This window comes from Copadichromis virginalis, linkage group LG23 (assembly GCF_057382275.1).
Source record: "Copadichromis virginalis isolate Kocher_CV1m ecotype Utaka linkage group LG23, C_Virginalis_male_GT1.1, whole genome shotgun sequence".
NCBI classification, from domain to species: domain Eukaryota; kingdom Metazoa; phylum Chordata; class Actinopteri; order Cichliformes; family Cichlidae; genus Copadichromis; species Copadichromis virginalis.
The window spans coordinates 4,249,540-4,258,565 of NC_140639.1; the positions used below are offsets into that span (position 1 = coordinate 4,249,540).

General features: G+C 39.8%; 1 long non-coding RNA gene across 1 annotated transcript in view; it reads right to left on the minus strand.

Moving 5' to 3' along the window:
• The window catches only part of LOC146680025 (uncharacterized), a 20,943-nt gene extending 18,480 nt beyond the window's left edge, over positions 1-2,463 (minus strand). The window contains exon 1 of the long non-coding RNA XR_014918265.1: positions 2,328-2,463. This is a non-coding gene — a long non-coding RNA (uncharacterized LOC146680025). The remainder of the gene's footprint in view (positions 1-2,327) is intronic.
• Positions 2,464-9,026: the final 6,563 nt, after the last annotated feature.

A 9,026-nucleotide genomic window follows, 5' to 3' on the forward strand; every position in this document is an offset into this window, starting at 1 on the left:
TACTGGAAGCAGACAAAGTGCTTTGAACCTTGAAAATTGTTTAAGAAAAGAAGCCTAAACCTAATGTTTTCCAGACTAAAACATCATAAACGCAATTCCTTTTTGACTCATGAAACTGAAGACATAAATGAAAATTAGTAGCGGTAACGTCAGAGCATTTTTGCTGCACGTTTATTTAAATCATTTTCAGAAGCCAGAAGAGGCAAAAACAGAGAAGTAACACTCAAGAATAAATGTCAGAAAAATCATTTTCACCACTATTTTATACCAAAGACTTTGATATGATAATCTGATATTTAAGTGATTATAGTTTTGTCAGTTGGCCACCAGTTGCTCCTGACAGCTCAAACGTTTCCATTTTATTTTCATGTAATAGACAACAGAGTTCTGCTCTGCTGCTGTGATATCTTTGTGAATCATAAGAGCGCTGTGTGTTTTTTACTTTCTTTGTCTGTCACTCTGCAGGGTGCCACTCTGATCACTTCATCTAATGGAGCACAAGTCAAAAGGGATGGAGGGAAGCAGAGAGAAAGCGAGAGAGATTGCAGAGCATGCTCTTATCTCCCCTGGGGCTTAATCTTACAGCATCGCACACACACTCACACAGAATTATCAATTATGTATACATAGAAATGTATCTAAAGTCTACCTTGCCTCCTCCTTTCACTCCCTTGAAGATATCTAACAGCAAAGTTTCAAAAATGTCTTCTCTTCCAGCTGGCCAGACACTCGGCGAGCAATACACTGTTTACCCCATTATCGTCCCTGACCGCTGACACCAAATCAAATGGAAAAGTACATACACATATATTTGTAGCCGGGGGAGACGCTAGCAAGATATGAGATCCACATCGGGTCAGCAGCTTGCCGCTTCTAAATGAAGAGGTTTTTGTCTCTGTGGCCCACTCCTGTCCCTGAGGGAATGCATTGTCTGGTCTGCCCCGGTTTGGAGCTGCAGTTCAGACTCTAAAATGCTTTAAAAGCTCCTGGTTGTAGTAATCTGAAAGCGTAACACGGTTTTCTCTGAAATGCTGGGGAGATGTGCAAAGTAGGTAGTGTTTGAAAATGTGTGTTTATCATTAGCGGAGGTCATTTTGTTCTCAGACCATTTAATCTGCAAATTCATTATAATTGCAAGATTGCACAAAAACAAAAGCTTCTTCCCTCGAATCAAAGGACATCATGCTTGCTGCCAAAAACACCAGACAACTGACTGCTCACTGTTCCTTACTTCCCCGTTGCTACGCAAGTACGTGGTTTGCATTGCTGGTGTCAGATTTACCATCAACATTATTTTTCTTATACTGGGACTTTATTTTCATGGAAAGGCACACAAAAGCATATTTTCATTACAAGATGGAAACAGCCAGTTGACTAAACCTGACTGCTGCTGAGATGAAGGTGGTTATGGCGCGTAAATGTTATTTGAGCTCCTCTCCAGTAACAGACGTCGATATTCCAACCAGTCTCTGACAGTTATTTTTCATGTTATACTGCCATGAAGCACATCCATAAAACTGTGAATCAAAGATGGCTGCAGTAACTGTTACATCAGCCACGGCTTTGTGATTTTCACTTTTATCGTTAGCAAATGCTAACGTCCATCTAGGAGCGCCACAAGTGGGGGAAGGAAAAAACCCCGTATCTTTAATACTCAGCTATTATTTCTTAACATGAAAAGTGATTTAACTGTATACCCAAGCCTACGAAAAAATATTAATACTTTCCTAAGTCTCCCTACCACCACCAACACCTCCTCTTGCTGATCAGATTATACCTTCTGTCTGGGGGGGATGGGCTAGTTTTCAGACGTGACGCCAGAAAGCATTATCAACAATGTCAAAACTACCCAAACGTGACAGAGGTACAGTGAAGATAATGTGATGAAAAAAGTTGTCTTTTACTTTAGTTATGTCTTTTACTTCAGTGTTGTGTTATCCTGCTAATTTGTTTTTGAATGGTAGTAGCCGTTAGCCTAACATGGTTAGCTAATAAGTCAAGCTAGTTTTAAAATCAGTTAAAATACAGTAGCATTGGGGGTGGGGGGGTACGTTTTAATAGAAAACAGTTATAAAGGTTATATCACCCACCTTACATTACTTACTGAAATTTATAAAGATTGAATCTATTTAGCAGGTTTTACATTTGTCAATATTTTTTAACCTCTGGTTAGCTAATGTTTGCCCTGCTTGTAGTGAACATGCTATTCCTTTTCCACCTCTTCATGTATCATAATGTTAGCCAAGTTCTGTGTTTATAATGTTAATCTTTATCTCAGTGTTAAAGTGCACATAATGAATATTAATGTTAAATTATCGCATTCTTACCGATACAGCAACAATACTGATGAGCTTGTAAACATACATGGCTGGAATGTTCTGGCTTTCCCCCTGGATTCAGATAGGCTGAATTTTATGAATATAGCAGGGTGCACACACATTCATGCAGCTGTTTTAATAATACACTAATGTACAGTCATTTTCCTTTTACACTCATACCACTGATTTGTCTACACCAGCTGTATTTAACCTCTCCATTTTAGTACGGAGAGAAAGACAAAGACTATGAGGAAGGACAGGACTGTATACACATTAACAACTAACTGGGGTTGGAAACAGGATGGAAACCAGACACAGATGAAAGTAATCAAAGCAATCACAGCAGTAAGAAACAAAAGCCAACAAACCATCGAAGTAAAACAGGGAGTATAACAACAAACACTGGTGAAGCAAGCATAATAAACTCAAGATAGAAACAAACCTAGAAGAACAAAAACTAGAATAACTAAGAATCCAGAACAGGAAAACATAAAACCCAATTATCAAAACCAGGAACTTAGTTTTGGGATGCAAGGGTGGAGCGACAAGTAGGGATGGGATTTTGATTCCATCTTATTGATTCTCACTGAGTTCTCATTGGCTCCGCCTTGAGAGTCACCGCCATCTCTAAGCAACATGTTAATGAGATTACATTTGTGGAAATTAATTGCATGCTATGTGGTCAAACATTTGTGCATATTAGAGGTATTGCTGACTGTGTAGATGCTTGTAAGGAGCTGAAGTTGAGTTAGTGGTATAATGCAGTTGTTTCTATCTTGAATGCAGTCTGCACTTTACCATCACACTCTTGTCCTTTTGTGTAATAAAAAAAAAATCTATATCCACGCTGTTGACTGTGCCACTATTTCCTCTATTGGCACACGAACTGAAATTGGCTTACTGACAATTGTAAGTGGAACTGTGATAAGCGGGATCAATAGGTAGGCAGACTAACGAACCAAGGATTTGAACTGGGAACTGGTTCTTGTAGAGAACTGGTTCTCGACTCCCATCCCTACTGTTAACACAGGATGGTTAACACAGTAATAAAATGTCAGAATTTTATCAAGTAGACATGGGAGTTTAAATGGGGAGTTGGGATTAACATGACTTAGTCTCTAGTGGTCACATAAGGAACTGAGTTTTTGGCCTTTTTCAGCCCCTGAGTGTGGGCGACACCACTGGCTACTGATGGCAATGCTGGACTAGAGCGACAGCGGAGTTCTTTTACTGCACGTTTGCATTTATGCAAATACATTCATGTTTTTTCCACGTCTGACGCACACGTGTGTGATTGAATGTCAAAACTGTTGAGGGTACGTGAAACCTCTCGTTGTGTGAGTTTCGTGCACTCTCCTGAAATGTGATAGAGATAATTACTGCATTCACCGGTGCTTGTAGATAGCACCTCTCAGGGAGCACTGCACGGCGCTGCTTTCCCTTTCTGTCCTGGACAATTAATAGCTAAGGAGAACAAGACGCTTCTTGAGGGGTTGAAGACTTTAATGGAAAAACTAAGGCTTGCTCTTCACAGATCCTTTTTGCACCTCTGTATTCATAACTTATTAACATGAAAAGCTTGTGCATTTTAAAAAGGATACATACACAAGTAAAGCCGGCAACACCTTGACATTTACACATTTTACTTTCACTATAATCTTTTTCTTTCAGTGTTTTCATAACCTAATTACTTTTCAAACCTTTACGTGTCTGTAATTACTCATAATTTTGCACCAACACAGTTTGCATGCTCTTTGTAGATACATGGCATCGTACTCATTTGTAGTAATTAGCACAATTAAGCCACTGCCATGGGGCTTTTAGCTGATGTTGTGTAACAACAGTTGATTAGGCTTAAGTTCTTCTATTACCAGCCTAAAAGGCACCCAGTACAATAATTTTATACTTTTTATCCTTTGGGAGTTTGAGCCACTGGTCACACGCTTGATGAGAAGAGCCAAGCTGCTCTTTTTGTCTTGAATAGATAGTTTTCTTTCTCATGCGTACTCCTCAGAACTAATAATAAGTATTTTGGGGGGAAGTTTATCACAACTGCACAACTTTTGTGTACTGCTAATCTCCACTTCTCATGTCCCTTCAAAAATCACATTATGCTCATACTTTCAGAGATCCTTTTGGAATTTAAAGTACAAGAGTTTTCCGTTTCCCAAGGGGAAACATTTCTTTTGGACCTTCCCAAATTCCAAAAGTTTCTGGGAAATACAGTTATTTATTTTCTTACTGAGAGCTAAATAAGAAGCTACTTGTTTAATTTGGGAAGCAATTAGTGTTTGAAAACTGGAGAGTACACAGCTGCAGTGTTATGCTGAATCATTAACAGTAGCTCCATCTCAGGGGGGTTTCTTACACTTTAGAGATATCATTAAACTTAGATATTTATGTTTTCTGCATTTGACCTGATAAATGTGCCTTATTTTGCTGAAGGTAGAACATCGGAGAGGAGAAAGAAGTCTTAAGAATTTTTTTATATATTCTGCTCACCTTTTCTTGCCATGACCTTTGTGTCTTTTAAGGCCAATTTGTGGTTACTGAGCCTGTGCTTGGTTATGGTCTGTCTCTGCTTATTATCTCTGACAGTAAGAGAGGCTTTCTGTCAGTTCAAAATATCCATTTATGGCCAGATAACCTTTTAATCTACTTTGACTTTTGCTTTCTTCCCCTTAGTGTTCCACGTTATTTCATTGCATAGCAGTGTTGTTGTGAGACAGTTCAGCGTGTGTGTCGAGGAGGCAGTTAGTCTCACCAGACTCTTTTTAGTTCACGTCCTGGATTTGGAGGTTTTGTTTTATACCCTCCACTATCTCTGTGAGGAAGAGCACAGAAACAAGGAAAGGCTGTTTCTGTGCTGGAAGATTTGACTTTTAAAGCTTTCTGTGTTCCCTTTTAGTGTCCCTTATTTGACCCAAGGGTACCAAACTACATTTGTTTGGCTGTGGAAAGCGTTAGTGCCTTACAGTTGTATCTACTGTTATTTCTGTTTCTGTTTGTTTTGCTTTGTGCGTTGACTTCTAGTCTTGTCATTGCTTTAAGAGTTCCAGGCAATAAGCAGAAATTCCATTAATTCCATCTGCCAGATTACACCATATAAACCACATCTTATAGTTCAGTCAGGATCAGTATAATGAAAAGAAGACTGGATTGACTGGGATCCCCCTGCTCTTCCATTCACATATGTAAAAAGCCATAGAAAGTAAGCAATATCAAAAACATGATGCATGGAAAAGAGCAGGCATCAATGACAACAGATCTGGGTTGGAAGTGGGTTGCAAAGCAGCTTGCAAACTGCATCAGTTATAAATAAATGGTAAATGGCCTGTATTTATATAGCGCTTTACTAGTCCCTAAGGACCCCAAAGCGCTTTACATATCCAGTCATCCACCCATTCACACACACATTCACACACTGGTGATGGTTATCTTATGAAGCTAAAGCTAAATAGTGCAGCAGGTTTGTGATAAACAAGTGGATGTGTAGAAGGACATCAGCTGAGCCATAAGCTGCTTTGGGCTTGCTGAGTTGGCGCTATGCTCATTTTTTCTCACTTTAGATTTTTCATAAATTTGTGCTAGTAGGCAGATTTTGTTAAACTAAATTAATTGCCGCTTGGTTAGATGAGTGAGTGGCATTTAACTTTTGGCTTGCTCAAAAGAAACTATGGTGATGTGAAGACCAGAATCAGCCAGGCAGCAACATTTGTCCAGGTGAGGAAAGTCTAGATCTGCCAACACACCAACTCGAACATCTGCACTGGGCAAAGTTAAGATTAATGTGTACCAGTGCCCATGACAGATCCTCTCACTCTAATGGGAAGAAAAGACATACCATCATCAGCTTGTGTTGATGTAGCAGACAGACCAACGGCCCATAGTAGACGAGATCTTGGGAAGGAGATGGAGATGGCTTGGACACACCCTGACAAAGTTGGTAACTAATATTATAAGACAATCCCAAAACTGAAACCTAAAGAAAGTGGAGACGACTGGGAAACACCTGGCAGACAAAGCAAGAGGACTGGGATGGGGATGTGTGGTAAGGGAAACTGAGGACAGGCGGTGACGGCAGTCAGTTATCTCTGATAAAACAGAAACTCTAATTATTGCTCCAGACCATATGGTCCCAGAAATTAGACAGCATATCAGCTTCTTAGACCCTTACGTAAAATCAAGCCTTAGAAATCTCGGTGTCTTATTTGACAGCTCGATGTCGCTCGAGCAGCATTCTAAGCAGCTAGTCCGAAACTGTTTTTATCATTTACGGAATATTTCTAAACTCAGACTAATGGTATCAAAGCTTGAACTTGAGATGATTATTCATGCTTTTATTTCTTCTCGTTTAGACTATTGTAATGGCCTTTTTACTTGTTTTAACAAATCAGCCTTAAATCGTCTTCAGACTGTGCAGAATGCTGCAGCACGTCTCTTAACAGGCACCAAGAGAAGATCGCATATCACTCCAGTCTTGGCCTCCCTTCACTGGTTGCCTGTAAATTTTAGGTTTCAGTTTAAAATTTTAGTTCTAACCTTTAGGGCCCTGCATGGTCAGGCTCCTCAATATTTATCTGACCTGCTGAAATCACATACATCTTCTCGGGCTTTAAGGTCATTAGATCAGAGACTGTTGGTGGTACCACGCACTCGTTTTAAAACTCGTGGTGATCGGGCCTTTCAGACTGTGGCACCACGGTTGTGGAATTCTCTCCCACTGTCTCTTCGCTGCACGGACTCCATTGATTGTTTTAAGAAACAGCTGAAGACATTTTTATTTAGAAAAGCATTTGATTAATTTCTTATGCTGTTTTTATAGTTTTATTGTTTTACATTGTTTTATTTACTGTTATATTGTTTTATATTCCCATTTTCTGTGTTGTAAAGCACTTTGTGATTTTTATCTGTGAAAAGCGCTATATAAATAAATTTTACTTACTTACTTACTTACTTATCAATGGGTTGTGCTCCGGGACGGGAAAAAGGTCCTAACTGATTAAACTGAATAAACTATTAAAAAAACATTGAGTTGCAGTGATTCTCTAGACTTAATTTGCCACCTCACGTAACTTTACTGTCAGGAGCTTTTCCACTCGCTAGCTGTGAATTCACTGGACTGACATCAGTGCCAATCAGACATTACACAACTTTGGACTATAGTTCTGTCAGCTTAAAAACGTATCAACTACATGCAACATTAATGCTCATCTGCACCTCTGTGAGGTAGTGACTTATGATGTGAATCGGATATTAGGCAAAATAATCAGCAGGCCAAAAAGAGCAAAATGGCAAAATAATAAGAAAGCAAAGTAAGAACCCAGTGAATTAGTCAGTAAGTCAGTTTCTCATTCTCTGTATTATTTCTGTGAGCCAGCCACAGTGTGTGACTGCCTATTTAGCCTAGAAGCTGCCAGAGTTTGCAGGAGTTCTTCGATTCCTTTCTGCAGTGGCCGATGATGTTTCTACCAGCCTATTCTAACACCTGGGAGCCAGAGAGAGTCTGAGTGCCACACACTTTGGATCCCAGGGTAACAATCTGCCTAAGCATCACATTATTGCACTGTGCTGGGGAACAACGCGTGGCTCCTCATGCAGTCGAAATTAAAATAGATGATTCAAGTCTCCTAAATGTACACCACATGCATAATATACGAAGACCTGAGAGCGTTCATTTTTAATGAGAACCAGCTGTCCAGACTGTTCAACACTTCCCTCAACCATTTAGTTCCACTCTTTTCTGCGTTAGCGTTACCTCTGCCTGCTTTGCTATCTGTTTTGTTTTGATGCGTGTTAAGTTGTGACTTCTGCTGTTTTATTTTCATCTTAACATAGCTTAGAAACTACAGAAAAAATAAGGTTCTGGTCAGAAATGTAAGACTGAAAAAGAAAAGAAAAAAGAAAACCCACACACAGCCTTTGTTCTTGTCCTTTGTCTGGGTCCAGAGCCGCAGGAGGAGGTGGGAATAATGGCGCTTTGGACTGGTCCAACATCACCAGGCAGAGCAGCTGTACAGCACACTAAATGATGCGTCATTATAGCGATTCCATAATGGCGTTGTAATTGGGCCCGGGCGGCATGGCAGCACCGTTTTATGTCAATCATTTCTCTCACTGGCACTCTCTGTCCTTCCTGCCCTCCCTTCCCCCTTTCAGTACCTGTTTATCTCCCTCTCAGTTTTCCCTTCCTTCTGCTCATCTTTCATTTTTGCCGTGCTTTTTGTCTTTTTAGCTCCTCTTTTCCTTGAGATTCATTGAATAACAATAAGCCTGTTGGCTTGTAAGTGGAGGAGGCTGAAGCCAACTATTCTAATCACAGAATCTATATCGGTCATCTCCTGTGATTGCCGGGAAAGGGTTTGTCGGAGATTGAAATATGTGCACAATGGCAATTAAGAAACTTAATTCATGTGTGATGCATACACACTCAGAGGTGAGTCAAAGGCTGCAGTGCTGGGTTTAACAAATGCCTCTGAGCACAGAGTCAAGCTTTTTCTCCTCCATATGTCAGTGCAGAGCATCTCTAGTTATCGGTTTTTCTAAATATTATAGTTTATAAACATTAGATTGGCATGCAGAGGAAATCACTTATGAGATGCTAGTTTTACATAACCAAAACAGTATAAACACTATTGTTGCTTAAATTATGTTCAGTTAAAAGCTTTCATTGGAAATACAAAATGGTCATAAAATGCTGTAACAATA